The sequence below is a fragment of the Panthera leo genome, chromosome A3 (genome assembly GCF_018350215.1).
Source record: "Panthera leo isolate Ple1 chromosome A3, P.leo_Ple1_pat1.1, whole genome shotgun sequence".
Classification (NCBI taxonomy): Eukaryota; Metazoa; Chordata; class Mammalia; order Carnivora; family Felidae; genus Panthera; species Panthera leo.
The window spans coordinates 13,424,939-13,442,844 of NC_056681.1; the positions used below are offsets into that span (position 1 = coordinate 13,424,939).

Below are 17,906 nucleotides of genomic sequence, written 5' to 3' on the forward strand. Positions count from 1 at the left end.
AAGGCAGATGCGTGTGGTGAGAGGCGAGCGCCGCGCTTTCAGCAAAGGCGGTCGGGTGTTTGCAGACCGGGGCGAGCCCTTGTGAGAGCAGATAAAAGAAAACATTTATTAACGTGTCATTACGAGGGGAGCGCCCGGCCGGGGCTGTCGCACGCCCCGCGCAACACTGGCTCCTTCCAGCTCCGAGGGAGGAGAAAAAGCGGGGAGGAAGGAAGGATACTCTTCGTTTCCAGCCAAGGGGACCTGATCAATGGCCCTCCTCACTTTATTGCTGTGTTTGATTTATTAGCGATGCCCCCCCCCCCGTTTGTGTCTTTTACACACACACACACACACACACACACACGCACGCACGCACGGCTCTGGCTCGCGTCCCTCCCTCATTTCCAGCTCCTGGGCGAATCCCACAGCTGTTTCAACTCTCCGCCGAGGGCGAGCGGGAGCGAGTGTGCGTCTGTGTCCCGGCGAGGGTGCGCGCTCGGCGCCGGGAGCGCGGCCAGCCGGGTCCCGAGGCGTCGGGAAGCCGAGAGCCGCGCGGACCCCCGCTCTCCGCCGCTGCCCCGTCCGGGGCCGGACTTCGGGGCCAGGGCCGCGCGCGCCGGGGGAACAAGGACCGGGCCGGCCCGGCCGCGCGTCCATCGAGCCGGAGGTAAAGCGCTGGGGCGCGGGGGGCGCGGGGAGGGCGCCGCGGCGGGTTTCCCCCCCACCCCCCCCACCGGCCCCGGGCCCCCGCCGCCCGCGGCTCCGGGGCTGGCGCCCCCCGCCCCGGCGCGCGCTCGCCTTCCCCGCTCGGAGGCCGGCGGGCGGGGAGCCGGGCCGCGCCGTGTGCCAAGGGGCCGGCTCGGGCAGCGCGGCCGGCCGGGCTGGGGCGATGTGAGAGCGGCCCGGGCGCGGCGCGGAGCCGGACTTTGGCGAGGGCGGTGCGCCGGGGCGGGGGCCGGGGTGGGGGCGGCGGCGGCGGCGGAGCCGGGGCGGGGTGGGGGGGGCGGAGAGGCGGGAGGAGGCGGAGGGAGGGGAGGAGGAGCGGCGGCGGCACTCGCCGGGGGATGCAGCGGCGGCGGCGGCGGCGGCAGCGGCGCGGAGTCCCCTGCGCCCCGCGGCCCGGCCGGGCTGCGGCAGAGGCGGCGGCGCCCCGCGCGGGGTGAGGCCGCCGGGGCCGTGCGCGCCGGTGAGTGGGGCGCGCGGGGCCCGGGGGGGCGGGGGGCCCCCCGGCCGCCGCAGCGCCGCCCAGGTGAGCGGGCGGCCGGTCCCGACCGCCCGGCTCCGGCCCCGGCGCGGCGCGCGGAGGTGGGACCGGGCCGTCCAGAGGGAGGCCCCGGCGCCGGCGGGCCGCGGGGGGCGGGGGGCGGGGGGATGACCCGTTTGACCCCGCCGGCGGGCTTGGCGAGCGGGTGACGGCTTCCCACCGCACCCCTGACCCGCGGGAGCCACGCGGAGCCCTGGAGGACTCCGGGGAAGCGCGCCCGGGCCGGCCGGCCGCAGGGGGATGGCCTCCTTGACCCCTTTGAGTTAGAAGCCAGACCACGTGGGGCTTGTCCAGGCAGGACACGGGAAAGCGGTGGACCGGATCTTCAGGGTGACTGGGAGCTCGCAGCTACCGAAAGGGCCAACGGGATCGAAAAGACAAACTTCCTCCCAGGCCAGGTCAGAACCGGTTCTCATCGCCTTGCGGGGAGATGCTCCCCTCCCCGGGCTCCCCGGGGTTTCCGAAGTGTGGCAGCGAGGCGATTTCTAGGAGTGCGCTTTTCTTTCCTTCTGGTTTTTCTCTCTTTTATTTTAATTCTTTCTAGTAGTTCATTCATTCGTTCTACAAGCATCCGTGGAGCACGTCCTCGTGCCAGGTTCCGCATTAGCTCCAAGAAAAGGCGACGATCGGTATATAGTTCCTGAGCCAGAAGCTCGCTGGGTTTGCTTTGAAGGCAGCCTAGTAAAGAGATGTGGTCTCAGGGTGGAAACTGTAAAGAGACACCAGCAAGTCCTAGTTTTGCACAGTGTCCTCTGTCCGCAGTTCCCTACCTGCCCTAGGACTGAAGACAGTGCCCCCTGCGCACAACACAGTCCCCCTCCTCCTCTTCTTCCTGAAAGTTCTGATCCCTTCCCTGCCCCCTCTACTCTTTCCAGCAGCTTGTTTTAATCACTTTTTGAGTTAAAAGTCAATATTTAATTAACCAAGTAATTACATTCAGCTTACGCTTGAATCTGGGTGTTTGCACATCTGTGGCTGCGGGGAGGCCGGCCCTGGCCCCCTCCACCTGCCCCTGCCTCTGTCCCACAGGGCCGCCCTCCCTTCCTTCGGGGCAGAGCCGGGAGCCTGCTCTCCCGCGGGTTCTCTGGCGACAGAGAAGCAGGTAGGATGGGCTTTCCCCGGAGGACAGGGCGTCTCTCCCCAGAGCGGCCAGAGTTACTCTCATCTGGCAGTTAATAGTGAGGGGGATTTCTTCCTGCATCCCGGCTACCCATCACAGAACCCGCTGGAGGGTTGTAATTCAATTAAAGCCATTCATACGTTCATAAAGGGGGTGGGGAGGACAGACTGGAGACCACTCACCTGGCAAGAGAGGTTCCTCCGGCTTTGCCTGTCCCACCTCATGGAGGACAGAACACTCCTCAAAACAGCCCATCCGGGGATGCAGATTAGTCTTCTAATAAGCGGCTCAAAGGGGAACGGTGGCAGGCTTGGCCGATAGGAGGCTCGCTGGACATTTGCACACGAAGGATGTGCCTTCCTTGGGCCACGTTTATGTACATAAATGCCTGAAAGCCCATGTGGGTTTGGGGTTTGGGCTTTGCGTACAGTTTTTGGGGTTTTCTTATTTGAATTTGTGGCTTTTTAAAAAACCCTAATAACATGTTACGTTTTCAAACTTAAGGGTTGAGTGAGGAGTTAAGTGTAAAAAGCCGGGGCTTGGAGGAAGACAGTGTGGCCGTGTGTGAGATTGTGTGTGCGTGCATGCGCGTGTGCAGGGGTTGTGTCCCCTGCCCAGTCGCTCTGTTCAGCTGCCGTCCTGAGGACCTAGAAAGGGGTGACTGCACTGCCCGGCATGTGAAGTCCACCTTTGGATTCGGGGGCGACAACTCTCTCTTCCTTTCCCTAGACGTGTTTAATTTTTTTTTTTTTTTTTTTTTTTTTTTTTTTTGGAACAGAGAGAGACAGAGCATGAACGGGGGAGGGGCAGAGAGAGAGGGAGACACAGAATCGGAAACAGGCTCCAGGCTCCGAGCCATCAGCCCAGAGCCTGACGCGGGGCTCGAACTCACGGACCGCGAGATCGTGACCTGGCTGAAGTCGGACGCTTAACCGACTGCGCCACCCAGGCGCCCCATAGACGTGTTTAATTTATCCATTTGGCCGTGCCTCGAGGGGCAGCTTTCTGGTCTCCTAAGTCAGCCAGACTGGGAACATCACCCAACCCCACGAAGTCTGTTCTTCAACTCTGTCCCCGCAGAAAGGAACCAAAAGCCTTGTCCTCCAGAAGAATAGCAGAATTCCCGACCCGCTTGTAGTTCAAAGAACGAGCTTCGTCTAGACTTAGGGTGACAGATAACACTTATGTAGTGTTTTGTGAGCCTACGCTGTTCCAACCCCTCGTGCATAATAACTCCTTTAATCCACACAAAAACCCAGTGAGGTAGGTCTTGTGGTTTTCGTCATGTTAAAGACGAGGACACAGAGGGGATTGTGACCTTCCTGGGACAATTGGTCAGTGGTGGAGCCAGGATGTAAGAGGCCCTGTGGCCCCAGGGTCCATTCTGACCCACTGTACTCTCCTCCCTCCGTGACCTGGGTCTTTCTTCCAGATGTGGAAGAAATACATGCCCCGTGGAAGAAAACGCGTCTAGACAAAAGTTTGAAAGGCAGAAGCCCATCAGTAACCCCTCTCCTCTCCAAAAATCTCCACTATTTGACAGAATCTCCGATTTGTGTTTGGTTTGGGGGGGGGGGGGGGTTTGCAGCCTGAGGAAAGTGTGCGATTGCCGGGCCACGTTTCCTGCCCCGTGCAAATACACACACACGCTCCCCTAGTCAGAATGCAAAGGGACGCATCAAATGTGGCTGATGCAAAAAAGCACGGCCTCCGAGGGGCGGAAGGGTTAACGTTTTCCGAGAAGTGAGGCCCTCTTGTGGTTGGTGATGGAGTCGCACTGGCCTGTCCTTGGAGAGGTGGCCCCGAGGTTCCCAGCTTTCCATCAGGCCCCGGGGCCCTCTGTGGCTGGTGGGCACGGAAGGTGGGGCTTCTCAGTGCTGACCTGCAGGTGCGGTCGCCTCACCTCAACCTGCCTGCCTTGCGATGAGCCCCCGCCCGGGGAGGCCGCGGGGCCCCTGATCCGATTCAGGGCGCTACCTAATTGGAAGATCATTAAGATCATTATAATTAATTGGCATCCTGATAAATGGCGTGATTGCCTAACTGGGATGGTTGCTAGGGAACCGGGCCTCACTTGGAGCCGAAAGAGGAAGTCGCGTGGGTCTGGCCGCGGTCGGGTGTTCTGGCTACACAACCAGCAGTTAATGGGGGGCAGGGAGGCGGACGACCCGAGCAGTCTTCCCGGCATCTGTTGGTGTTTACTGAGCAACTGCTGTGTGCAGGTCGCAAAGAGAATGTCACAGAGTCTCAAACCAGCATAAGGAGAAAAGAAGGGACGTGTTCGCTTTTATGGCCACAAACTGCTCGGGTAACTCTGGCTTCAGATGCAGCTGGAATCAGGGCTCCGATTCTGTCATGAGCATCCGTTCCTCTGCCTGTCTGCTCCTCCTTCCACGGGGCCGGTTGCCCTCTGGCTCCAAGGGGTGGGCAGGCCCGGGCTTCCTGCCCCGCTGTGTGATCCAGGGAGCATTAGTTAACCTCTCTGGGCCCCGGCGTTGTCGTCCAGCAAATGACGAGGTCTGTAGTAGCACTTATCTCCTGGTTTGTGGTAAAGGATGAAGTGAAGTCATCAGCAGCAAGGGCTTCGCGCGGCATCTGACCTCAGCAGGCCCTCAGTAAACGCCGGCTGTTATCATAATTGAGGTGTCCGAGTTGGCTGCTGAAGAGCGGTCCTCTTGTTCTCCCTGGTCTAAGCCCAACAGGAAAGACCAAGCCTCTTTTCTGGAAGTGCCCACCCTCGCCCCAGGCGTCCCTCTGATGGCACTGGTTTATGTCACGTGCTCACTCCAAACCCGCACCGGTCAAGGAAACGAGCGCCCCGACGGTGGGCTTAGGCCAGGCTCCCAGGCCCCACCCTGGGGCTGGGGACGGAGCATCGGAGCCCCCAGAGTCCTGGAGAGCACAAGTTGGGGGGCTCACCAGTGGAAGGAAGCCTCATTGCTACAGCCTGCTAAACATCCCGGGGTGTCTGCGAGGGACCTCACGACAAATATCCATTGTGCCGGGGAACCAGGTGACTGGCAGCCTGGAACGTGGGGAAGAGAGAGGTTTGGGGGCAGGGAGATGATCCGGAATTCAGTCGTGGACATGTTGGGTTTGAGATGACCAGGGGATCTGAGCTCTCGGTCGCTGTGGGATACCCACGTCTGGAGCTGGCTGGGGCTGGCAGCCTAAATCTGGGAGGCCTTGGAGCATCCGTGTTATTTTAAGCCATGGGACTGGACACGACCGTCCAGGGAAAATGTATTTTGTTCTCTGGCGTGGTCTGCCCCTCCCCTCCACCTGCCTGTCCTGCATCTATCTGATGACTATTTTTAGCACACCTCACAGGCTCACCTCCTAATGATGCTCCTGAGAAATTCACAAAGCCCCAGGCCGAGCCCGCTTTGTCCGTCTCCTCACTGCTCAGTGATTAGCGGATAGAACCAAATATTCATCACTCGACAACAGGTGCCTTTGGGAACTGAAGGTCAGGTGGGATCTTGGGCCTCATAGGCAACATGATGCCTCCCTGGTAGAACACCTGTTGGCATGGTCTTCGAAGCTTTTCCTCCAGCCCAGACCCAGACTTCATGGGATTCTCTCACCAGAGACCACCGCCATTTTGAATTCTACACAGTCTCTTAATGAGATTCCAAAACATACGTTGTCCAGGGGCCCTGGCCTCTGACACATGGCTTTGTCTTGTAAAAGCCTGGCCCACGGCTCTGCGCACTTGGGCCCTGCTTGAGACATTAGGTAAATTCTACCCCAGACCCAGAGTCGTTACGAGTAGGTCTTATAAGCGTGAGTTGATGGACGGGGCCATCCCCAGGGGCCGTGACGTGTTTAGCCAGGTGGAAGCCAGATGTGTTAGGTGAAGAATATAGCCAGTAGCCTTCGTTACTGGCTCCCAGTCAGGGCCCCAGTGGGTGACTGGCCCTCCTCAGTGGCCAAAGAGAGGAGCGTTTTGAAAAGAGAATGGAAAATGGCTCCCAGAAGTTCAGGAGATGTCCATGCTCTGGTGAAAGTCAGATCATCCCAAAGCTGCATTTCTGGCCTGCTCTAGAGACAGACCCTGTCCACAGACTTGTGCATGCGGGCCACTTTTCTGGATATTTCAGACACCAAGAAATCCTACCACAGTTCTTAGAGGCTTTGAGTCCTAAGCATTTGAATGTGAATCAAGATACATTCACCGCAAGTAATAGGATTCCTGGCTGAGAGTGGCTTACACAATAGAAACGATAGCTCTCACTTAACAGTCCAAGCCAGGGGAGCCCTGGAGCCAATTTGTACAGTGTCTTCAGAGACCCAAGATCTTCCAGTCCTCTGCTCCTCGGTCCTCATGCGTCTTTGGCCTTGCTGCTTCATGGTCTCAAGATGGCTGCTGCAGCTCTAGATATTACATCCCCATACAAAGTGGAAATAAAAGAGTGGGACCCCATGCTGTCAGCCTTTTAATCAGAAAGCAAAATCCTTCCAAGAACACCCTCACCCCAGCAGACTTTGCTTCATGCCTCATTGGTCCAGGGTTGGGTTTTGTATGCACACCTAAACCAAACACTGGCAGAGGGAAACGGGCTTTTCGTGTTTGACGTCACTCGGTGGTTCCCAAAATTAGCAGATCAGACGCCCTCATAGAGCAAATATTTTTGGCAGGTTTACCTGCAATGAATTCCTGGTAATAGAACCTCTCTGCACGTTTTTGAACTGATAAAGTATCCTGAGTATAATTTAAAGAAAAACTAAGAGGAAATGTAAGTAAACATATGTATGGCCAGCTATAAATCTTAGGCACAACTACGTTGGAAGACGCAATAAAGCAGTCAGATGCCCACGCTAGTGTGGAATCACATAAATCTGACGGCTACAGACACAGCGGGGTAGGAACATCCCACAAGTGCTACGGCCATAAACCATGTGATTTTCCCAAATGGCGAACAATTTACCAAAATCTCCGAACAAAACAAACGACAGTCTTCCCTTGGTTTACCTCGCGGTTGCATTCCCAGAAAATTCAGCGTAGAGTAGAACCAGGCAAAACAGCTTTTGTGTTTATATGTGAGATGGGGTTCGTTTCTGAGGCCAGGTAGCTAACTGTAAGAGCTTTTTCGCCTACATGAGTGTCTTGTGGGACATCGGAAAGTCATGCCGGAAATGGGGCAGTTCTGGGGGTGCCTGGCTGGCTCGGTTGGAAGGGCATGAGACTCTCGATCTTGGGATCGTGAGATCGAGCCCCACATTGGGGGTAGAGATTACTTAAAAATAAGAATAATAAATAGAATGTACTCAGTTGGAAATGGGGCAGTTCTGGGGGTGCCTGGCTGGCTCGGTTGGAAGGGCATGAGACTCTCGATCTTGGGATCGTAAGATCAAGCCCCACATTGGGTTCTTCACTGCGTGGAGGGTGGCAAATTATCCGGCATCCCTGCTCCCCTACCAGACGCCGGAAACATCCCCCAGTTACCATGACGACCAAACACTCTTCACAAATTCCTGCGAACACCCCTCTGGGCTGATTTCACTCTTCTGAGAGCCAAGGGCTTACGCCAGTGCTGGTTTATTGCCAAAACAGGGGTGCACCTCCCGGCCTGTAAACTGAGGAGTGATCCTGTGGGGGCCACCCACAGCTTCTGCCTCAGAACTGCCCCTGGGGACAGCTTATTGCCCTCCTTGTTGACGCGTTCCTACAATACCCTAGTCCCTCGGGTGACACGATCCCATGTTGTTAGCACGAACCAGCTCTCCAGCGAATGGGCTCCTGAGTTCTTGGGCACATCCAGGTATCAGCGGCTTCCACCTGGGCAGGAGATGAAGAAGGTGTAGAAGACTGGACGTAAGAGACCTCTCTGAGAGTGCCCCTGGTTAACAGGGTGCATTCTAGAACCAGACTTCCTGATTCACCTACCAGCTCTGCCGCTCAGTAGCTGGGCGGAGATGGTCAAGTCAACTCATTTCTCTGAGCCTCAGACCCCTCTTCTGTCAAATGGGGGTGATCACGGCAGCTTCCTGGTAGAGTCACGGCAAAACACTAGTTCACTGGGTCAGTATGTGGAAATTGCTTCCAAAAGTCAGGCGTCCTTATTATTGCTTATACTTGTAGATCCCCTAGCCTTTTTGCTTTTGTTTTTGTTTTTGTTTTTGTTTTTACCGAGATGTAATTGACGTATAACGATATTCGGCTTAGGTGTACAACATGATTTGATACACGTATATCTTGGAAAACGATTACCACAGTAAGGTTAGTTAATACGCATCATCGCACAGTTAAATGTTTTTCCTGGGGATGAGAATGTTTAGGGTTTAGGCTCTTAGCAACTTCCGGGTGCAAAACACAGCCTCATTAACCGTGCAGTGCGTCGTCCCCGGTCGCAACGGGAAGTCTGTACCTTTTAACCGTCTTCGCCCATTTCTCCCACCGCTCACTCCCTAGTCTCTCCTCGGTATGAAGATTCCACATATAAGCGAGCTCGTGCTGAGTTTGTCTCTCCCCTGATGGCCCGTGCCACAAACGGCAGGGTTTCCTCCTTTCTCCTGGCCGAGTAATATTCCCATGGTCTGCGTATACACATCACCTCTCCTCTCTCCGCTCACCCCTCCGCGGCCATGGCGGTGGCTTCCGTGGCTTGGCCGCTGTGGATGTACGCGTGCAGATAGCTTTTCGAGACGGTGATTTCATTTCCTTTGTATAAATCCCGGAAGGGCAGTTGCTAGATCGTATGTTCCGTGTTTAACGTGGGGAGGAACGGCCACGCTGCTTTCTTCTTAGCTTCTTGAAGTGCTCCTGTACTTAACTCCCGTCGGTCCGCGAGGAAGGCTGCAGTACCCCCCACCCCGAGCTGAGGAAGTCCGCATCCTGAGGCCTCCTGAGCTGTCGAGCTGCGCTGTGCCCCGCTCCCCACCCCGCCCCCACCCACCCCTCTTTTAGGCCTCAGTCAGGCCAGCTCAGGAAGGGAGCAAACCTGGGGGACCAACCTATAGGGCTCCGAGCCCGTCCCGGGAGCCCAAGGTGGGCTTGTCACCATGGACCCAGGAGATGCTCATTAGGGGAGCAGGGGTTCCGAACAATCTCCAGGGCAGCTCTTAAAAACCCCGGTGCCCAGCCCAGGCCACACCCAGACCAGGTAACTCGGCGGCCTGGGGGTGGGGCCTGGGCATCCGAGCAACCAGGTGACTCCAGCGGGTAGCTCAAGTTTCGGACGGCTAAGGCAGGAAGAGAAGGTGCTGGATGGGGTGCCTTCTGCTAGGCGTTTCTGCAGTTGGTGGTGGCAGCTGCTGTAACAAACCCCTCCTTCCAGTGACCTGTTGCGCCTGTCGTAAAGTCCAGACTCCTTGCCATGGGCTACTCTGCCCTGCACTGCCTGGCCTCCACCCCCGTCTCACTTCCTCCACCTCCGAGCTTATTGTGCCATCACACTGGCCTCTTCTCTGTTCGTTGGCCGCATCCGAGCTTGTTCCAACCCCAGGGCCTTTGCACTTGCTGTCCCCCCCGTGCCTGGACATCACAAGCCTGGCTCCTTCCGATCCATCAGGTCTCCGCTCAAACGTCACATCCTTAAAGGCCTGGAATGACACCTGTTTTATGTTTATAACACTTGCCACTCTCTGGAATTATCTCGATTTACTTATTCGTCCTTTGTCCTCTCTCCTCCCCCTAAAAAGTAAGCCTCGCGGCTGCAGGAATCGGGTCTGTCTCACTCATCACTGTAACCCCAGCACCCAGAACAAGGCCCGGGACTCTGAGTGCTCAGGAAATATTTTTTGGATGAGGGAACCTGGGAAGGAGGCTCGGAGATGTGCCGCTGGGTCTGAATCTAGGGTTTGGGGATCCTTCGAGGGCAACTGCTCAAGGTGAAGGAGTCAGAACCAGTTTGCCATTTGCAGAAAGCAAAGGGGGGGGGGGGGGGCGGGGAGGGTTGCTCACCAGTCCTGGGACCCTTCCGGTGTCCATCCCGGCGCTGGAGCTGGGGTGTGTGCTGAGGTCACTCACATCCGCCTCGGGCCACGGCGGGGACGTCAGGCCCTGTGCAAGGGCTGGCAGAACCCGCTGCTTCTGACCAGTCTCAGGCCACTTGGTACACGGAAGTTAGTCTGTGAGATCAGTGGCGGGACATTTCTGCAGGTGCCCTGGGAAAGACAGCTCTCCCCACCCCCCACCCCCCTCCCCTGCCCTCATTGTCCCCTCCTGAAAGGAGCTGTCACAGCCCAGGAGACCTGCCTCTGTCACCTCCTGTCCCAAACTCACACTCCTGAAGGCTCACGTTTCTGTGCCCCAGACAGCATTCTAAGCGGCCGCGCAGGTGAACATGACACGGGTTGTCTTAGTCCGTTCAGGCTGCAACAGAATCCCAGAGACTAGAAGGTTTCAAAGCAGCAGAAATTTATTTCTCACAGTTCTGGGGCTGACAAGTCCAAGGTCGTGGTGCCAGCAGATTCAGAGTCTGGTGAAGGCCCGCTTCCGCCTTCACAGGTGACACCTTCTCGTGGCCTCGCATGGCAGAGGGGCAAGGGAGCTCTCTGGGGTCTATTTTATAAGGACACTAATCCCGTTCATGAGGGTCCCACCCTCATGACCTGATGACCTGCAAAGACCCCACCTCCTAATACTGTTGGATTGGGATGAGGTTTCAACGTATGAATTTTGGGGAGACACAAGCATTCGTCTACAGCACAGGGACCTTCTAATCCCCATTTTACAGACAAGGAAAGTGAGGCAGAAAGAAGCCTCTCCTCGTCCTGCCCTCTCAGAACAGGACATCACAGGCTGGCTAAGCAGGGCCTGTATTCAGCTCACAGAGATGTTTAACCTACACACTGTTTTGAACTTTTTTTTAAGTTTATTTATTTTGAGAGAGAGAGAGCATACAGCACGGGGGGGGGGGGGGGAGGGAGAGGGCAGGGGAGAGGGAGGGAGAATCCCAAGCAGGCTCTGCACCATCAGCACACGGAACCAGATACGAGGCTCGATCCTACAAACTGTTGAGATCGTGACCTGAGTCAAAATCAAGAGTCAGACGCTTGACTGACTGGGCCACCCAGGTGCCCTTGTCTCAAACATTTTTTTTTTTTAATTTTTTTTTTCAACGTTTTTTATTTTATTTTTGGGACAGAGAGAGACAGAGCATGAACGGGGGAGGGGCAGAGAGAGAGGGAGACACAGAATCTGAAACAGGCTCCAGGCTCTGAGCGGTCAGCCCAGAGCCTGACGCGGGGCTCGAACTCATGGACCGCGACGCGGGGCTCGAACTCATGGACCGCGAGATCGTGACCTGAGCTGAAGTCGGACGCTTAACCGACTGCGCCACCCAGGCGCCCCTGTCTCAAACATTTTTTAAAGTTACTTGTCAGATTTTTAAAAATTCTGAGATCTTAGGGGCGCCCGGGTGGCCCAGTCGGTTGAGTGTCCCCCTCTTGATTTCAGCTCAGGTCGTGATCTCACGGTTCGTGAGTTCGAGCCCCACGTCAGGCTCTGTGCTGACAGTGTGGAGTCCGTTTGGGGTTCTCTCTCTCCCTCCCTCTCTGCCCCTCCCCTCCTCGCTCACTCTCTCTCTCTCTCTCTCTTTGATCAGGGCCCATTATCGTCTCCATTTTGTAACTGAGGCACCATGTGTGCTCCCCCCCCCCCCCGGACTAGCAGCTCCTTCAGCTTGGTTATCTCGGTACCCTCTGTGCTGAGCTTCCTGGCTGTTTGAAAAGGGATTGAAAGAAGGGAAGAATGATGCCCTTCTTTGAGGACACTGATTAGAGCCACTGGCCACTGGATACCAAAAATCTTGACTGGTCGTAGCCTTCAAGGCTCTTTGGTTGTGTTTCTGCTCTAGGAGAGAGCACCTGCGGCTGGGTGGCTTAAAGCAACAATGGAATAATTTGTAACCGTTCTGGGAGTTGTCAGGGTTCTCCTGCTCCCTGTGGTATCCGCTAAAAGGTCCAAAATGGGTCCACTCTGATGACCTTCAGCGAGTGCTGGTCACACAGGGGAGTTACCTCCTCCCCCACGTGGCCTCTTACCGCGCTCGCTCACCTATGGTGGTCGGTCTCACGGTCTTCTGACTCCTAGGAGCCCAACAGTGAAAGCTACCAGGCTTTCTAAGGCTTTAGCTTAGGAAGCTATAGGGACCCCCAAGGAGCTGCTGGAAGAGGGGTTCCAATGGGACAAATACACCCCTGTTTGTCCCTTCTGCCCTTGACATTCCATTTGAGAGTCAAAAGCCCGATGAGAGAGTCTGATGGGCCAACTTTGGTCACATGATCACCACTCAGTCACATGGCGAGAGAGAGGGCGACACATCTTGTCAGGCGAGAGAAATTCATCAAAAGGAAATTGGGTTTCTAGTGTCGAGAGTAGTGGACCGGTGGCCGGACGAAGTTAGAAGCCACTGCTCAGCCCCTGAATAAGTGACTCCCCCAGGATGAGCAGTTAACATTTTTGAGTGAATGGATGGATAGATGGGTGGGTGAATGAATGAATGAATGAATGAATGAAGGCATTTGTAAAAAAAAATCTGCTAAAAGTAGAACGCCCAAATCTGTGTGGCATCTCTTCCGGGTCAGGGGCCCCATAACTCAGGCACTGCTGGGGGTCTGAGAGACCTCTTCATGGGGCAAAATTGGCTCCCAGAATTCTAACCCAGCATCCTGACCCCAAAGATGGGGATAATTGGAGCTGGCTCCCGGCAGGGAGAGCGTGTGCGGTCATGACCGAACTGCCAGCACAGCGAATGTGCTCCCGCCTCCCCAGACCCCACCCCACGTGGACACCTATCAGAGAGCACGCCTTGTGACACTCAGCGAGTCCCCCAGCGCAGTGAGACCGCTCCAGTGGGAGAAACTGATCCGAACTCAAGGAGCACCACCTCTAACCTCCGCTTTCCTCCCCTTGGCCGTCTGTTTCCACCTGCCGATTAAATTGCACAGCATGCCAGGGTTGGAAATGGACCTGTCCTGCAAAATTCTCTGGACTCCCGTCTCTAAATTTAGTGAGTTATTTGGTAAAAGTTGCTTCAGACTCCTCCTCCTGCCTATGAGTGCAGGCTTCTCAAATAATTGTAAGTGCCAGGCTGTTTCCAAGGTGAGCTAATGAGAAGCTCATCTGTTAATAGCAGGGGCATGATGGGCGAAGATAGTACACGGGGCTGTGGAATGGGTGGAAAGGGAAGAAGTAATTAGATTATGAACACCAGGCCACCAAAACAGACTTTTGTCCCTTTATGTTCTGCTCAAAGGAAACTATATACAGTCTCTGGAACCATAAATACGTGTCCTGGGTGGGGGGGGGGGGGCGGTAAACCGTGCTGGGAAAGAGTGGGGTTGAAAAAAAATAGAGGGGGGGCCTGGGATCCGCAGTCCTGGCCCAGGCAGTCTACACTGAGAACCAGCCCACAATTAGGCGTGAATAATGACTCTGTTCAGGTCCAACTTTATTGCTTTTGGCCAAAGGCCTTTTGCAGAAATAACTTTGTAACTTGCTGCCAGGGAAGCTTTCGTGCACAGCTAAGACAAAAGAACAAAGGACAGAGGTGGGTACTTCTGTGTCTGATTCCCCATTTCCCCTGAACACCTAGCAAGAACAACAGGTGTGGCCTACCTGGAAGGTGTGGGCTGGCAGAAGGTGATGTCCAGTCTCCTCTGTGGCAGGCTGCCACTCCTGTTCCTGTCATTCTGGTCTTTATTCTGTTTATTCTTCAAACCAGCCAAACTCGCTCCTACCACTGGGCCTTTGCACCTGCTTTTTCCTTCGGTTGTAAAGCATTTTGCCTATAACTGGCTTCTCCCCACCTTCAGGTCTCAGCTCAAACATCACTCCTTCCTAGAGGCTTCCCCTGATTTACTGTCTATCCTGTCTCCCCGACAGTTTTCTTCAAAGCTCTTCAGACGACCTGAAATTTATTTTCACGTATTATCTGTCTCCCCCACCAGGATGTCAGCTCCTTGCGGGTAGAGGCCTGGCCTGTTCCATGTTTATGGCTGTTTGCCAGCATCCCATGTAGCACCAGGCACATAGTAGGTGCTCAGAAAAGATCGCATAGCTTTGAAGGGTTGCAAATAAGCCTCCAGCCACACTCTAGTGGAGCTTTCTTTGGCCGCTCCGTGTTTCAAATGTATTGAATGCTTTCACTTTGGAAACAAAGTCTCCAGTGTGGTCCAGTCCCCACCCTCTAACCCATTCTCCCAAGTCCAGAGCATGTCACTCAATTCTCGGGCCTAGCCCCTGCAGGCATTTGAGTTTGAGGCCCTGCTGTAGACAGAGGCCACTGCAGACGAGCATGTCTCCCCAGAATTAGCCACACAACATCCAGGCTTCTCCTGAGCCAAGGCCACGGGCCAGCCCGCTGGGCTCTGGCCGACCCAGGCCCACTGACTGGATGAAGGCATCCAGCGGGCAGGACCCAGTGGTCCTCACTTTAGGGCCGTGTGTTAGGGGTCATTCCGTAAGTGACATCAGATTTCACTGTGTTCTCTTCTGAGCCTTCTGAGTCCTCGGGGAGGGAGCCCCTGTTACTCCTCCTTTGTGGCCTTCAAGGAGGCCTGTAAGAAAAAGGTCAGTGCCCTCGGCAAGCAGGGATCCAAGTGCAACGTCACGCATTTGTTTCTTGATGTTGCTCTCCATTTATGGCCGGGGTTCTCCCCTGGGAGCAATTTTGCCACCACCCCCCTCGCCCCTGGGACATGTGACAGTGTCCAGAGGCATTTTTGATGTCCACAACTGGGGGTGGGTGCTAGTCACGTCTCACAGAGGCCAGGGAGGCTGCTAAACACCCTGCAAAGCACAGCCCACCCCCACCCCCACCCCCACCCCCGGCAGACGATGGCCCGGCCCCAAACATCAGAAGTGCCAGGTTAAGAGTCTGGTTTAGTGCAGGTGATTCTCATTCCCCAGAGAAAGACAAGCCTCCTTTGTAGATAAATTTGCGAAAATAGCAAAGGGAGCAAACTGAAGAAGAATCGGGCAGGAATGAGGGCACAGGTGATCAGTCGAACTTCTGAGACCTTCCCCTCAAGAGCAGGTACACCAGGTAGAGGTCAGTCCTGTCGCCCCTTTCAGAGCAGAACGGACCGTGTGCCTCACGCCAGGGCCCCTGCCCTGGAAGCGGCCATCTCTCCAGAACCTTCCTGGGAGCCGCCTGGAGAAATGCAACCGTTGATTCTGGGCCAGGCGGAGCGGCTGCGTTGCCTCGGCCGAGTTCCTAAGGGCTGGCGGCTGGTCTGCGGCTCTCTCCTCTGTCCTGACATTGTCAGCCCTCCCTCCCAAACCTGGTCCCCAGCCGTCCCCCCACCGCCCCGGTCTGGAGCCCCCAGTCGAAGTCGCCTCTCCCGCTGCCGGACAAGCCAGCCAGCCGCCCGAGGAGACGGGCCGGCGGCCTCCCCTCCCGCACTCTTCTGTGTGCACGGTGGCCCTGGGCTCAGAGGGCCAAGGGGCCAAGGCTCAGGATCGTCACTTCCCACGTCAGCAGGAGGGAAGTGAGGGCAATTAGGGCCAGTTCCCCGAAACCAGGTCCCACACTTTGCTCTGGGTTTCTGGGTCTGTTGGCTGCCTTCCCCCTTAAAAACGAGGAGGGGGAAGGGTTCTTTTGAAGCGGGAATAAATGTTTTCTGGGCCAAGATCACGGGAAGCTCCGTTCTCCGTGGCTTTCCACGTCCAGCGCAAGCTTTTCTCTCGGCCCGTCGTCCCCTCAGAGCTGCCGGACCTGACCCCGCCGAGTTAACTGAGCCCTTCGGGTCGTACAGGACGGAGGAGTGGGGTCAGAGGGGCCCCCGGGTGACCCGGGGCCTCCTGAGGCCCAGGGATCTCCGAGGCTGGCGTGGGCACAAACTCCAGTGCCTGCCAGACGCAGACACGGAATCGGAGTCCGTTCGAGTTTCACTTCCTAGAAAGGCTGATGTGTGCCGGGCAGAGGCCCACGTGGCCCCCACGCTGTGGCGCCCAGGCCCCCGTGACTTGGCGGGTCCCGCCGTGTTTCCAGGACAGCCGCGGGATAGCCTGCGTGCTCGTCCACGCTGTGACCTTGGCGCTCCTCCAGGGAAAGGGGGCAGGGGGTCCCCATCCCCTCCTTTTGAACCCGGCCAGACTTGGGACCCGCCCGTGACCGATAGAGGCAGGAGTGACACTGGGGACAGCAGAAAAGACGGAGTTGGGTTGGAGACACCGAGGCGGCCCTGCCCGTTGCTGGGACAGCCGCCTTCCGAGCCGGAAGCAGACCCCACCCTGAGGCCACCATGGTGGGAGGGAGCCCGGGCCTCGAGGAGGAGCCTCCCTGAGGTCCTGGCCAACTGCCGGTAGCCGCTCTTCGGTGACCCCGGCTACGGCCGCACACATTCTGAAGCAGAGGCCAGTGTTCTGTGCTGTGTCCCGTTTGAGCTCCGGGGCGCAAAAAACAAACAAAAAGGACTTTATTCTCCTGCTAAGGTTGAAGGCAAATTGTTACACAGAAGTGGTTGCTGCAGCACCTGGCGTGTGCCAGTCTGCCCTCCATTTGTTGGTTCATTCACTCATTCGTTCACTCTTTCATTCCTTCACTCATTCGTTCCTTCATTCCTTCACTCATTCGTTCCTTCATTCCTTCACTCATTCGTTCATTCACTCATTCCTTCACTCATTTGTTCATTCACTCATTCGTTCACTCGTTCATTCCTTCAGTCATTCGTTCCTTCATTCCTTCACTCATTCGTTCATTCACTCATTCCTTCACTCATTTGTTCATTCACTCATTCGTTCACTCGTTCATTCCTTCAGTCATTCGTTCCTTCATTCCTTCACTCATTCGTTCATTCACTCATTCATTCATTCCTTCACTCATTTGTTCATTCACTTATTTGTTCACTCATTCACTCAGCCCTTCACTCATTCGTTCATTCATTCATTCATTCGTTAATTCACTCATTCATTCCTTCACTCATTCGTTCATTCACTCATTCATTCCTTCACTCATTCATTCCTTCACTCATTCGTTCATTCACTCAGCCCTTCACTCATTCGTTCATTCACTCATTCATTCATTCCTTCACTCATTCATTCATTCACTCATTCCTTCACTCATTTGTTCATTCCTTCACTCATTCACTCATTTGTTCACTCATTCACTCAGCCCTTCACTCATTCATTCCTTCACTCATTCGTTCATTCACTCATTTGTTCATTCGCTCATTCGCTCATTTGTTCACTCATTCACTAGTTCATTCACTCATTCTCTCATTGATTCAGTCACTCATTCATTCACTCAGTCGTTCATTCTTTTGTTTGTTCATTCACTCAATCATTGATTTGTTCATTTCACTCATTCATTCACTCGTTCATTCACTCATTCATTTATTTGTTCATTTCACTCAGTCGTCACTCATTCATTCACTCATTCCTTCACTCATTTGTTCATTCCTTCACTCATTCACTCATTTGTTCACTCATTCACTCAGCCCTTCACTCATTCGTTCATTCCTTCCTTCACTCATTCGTTCATTCACTCATTCCTTCCTTCACTCATTCGTTCATTCACTCATTCATTCCTTCACTCATTCATTCACTCATTTTTTCACTCATTCCTTCACTCATTTGTTCATTCATTC

The 17,906-nt window shown here is 55.3% G+C and overlaps 1 protein-coding gene across 3 annotated transcripts in view; it reads left to right on the forward strand.

Moving 5' to 3' along the window:
* Window positions 1-441: 441 nt before the first annotated feature.
* Window positions 442-17,906, forward strand: part of SULF2 (sulfatase 2) — a 118,368-nt gene continuing 100,903 nt past the window's right edge. For 2 of the 3 annotated variants that reach the window (XM_042930750.1, XM_042930753.1), the window contains exon 1: window positions 442-649. The gene's annotated coding sequence lies outside the window, so the exon portion shown is untranslated. Of the gene's footprint in view, window positions 650-1,148; window positions 1,169-17,906 lie in introns of those variants that run through there. The other variant, XM_042930752.1, reaches the window with a different exon arrangement.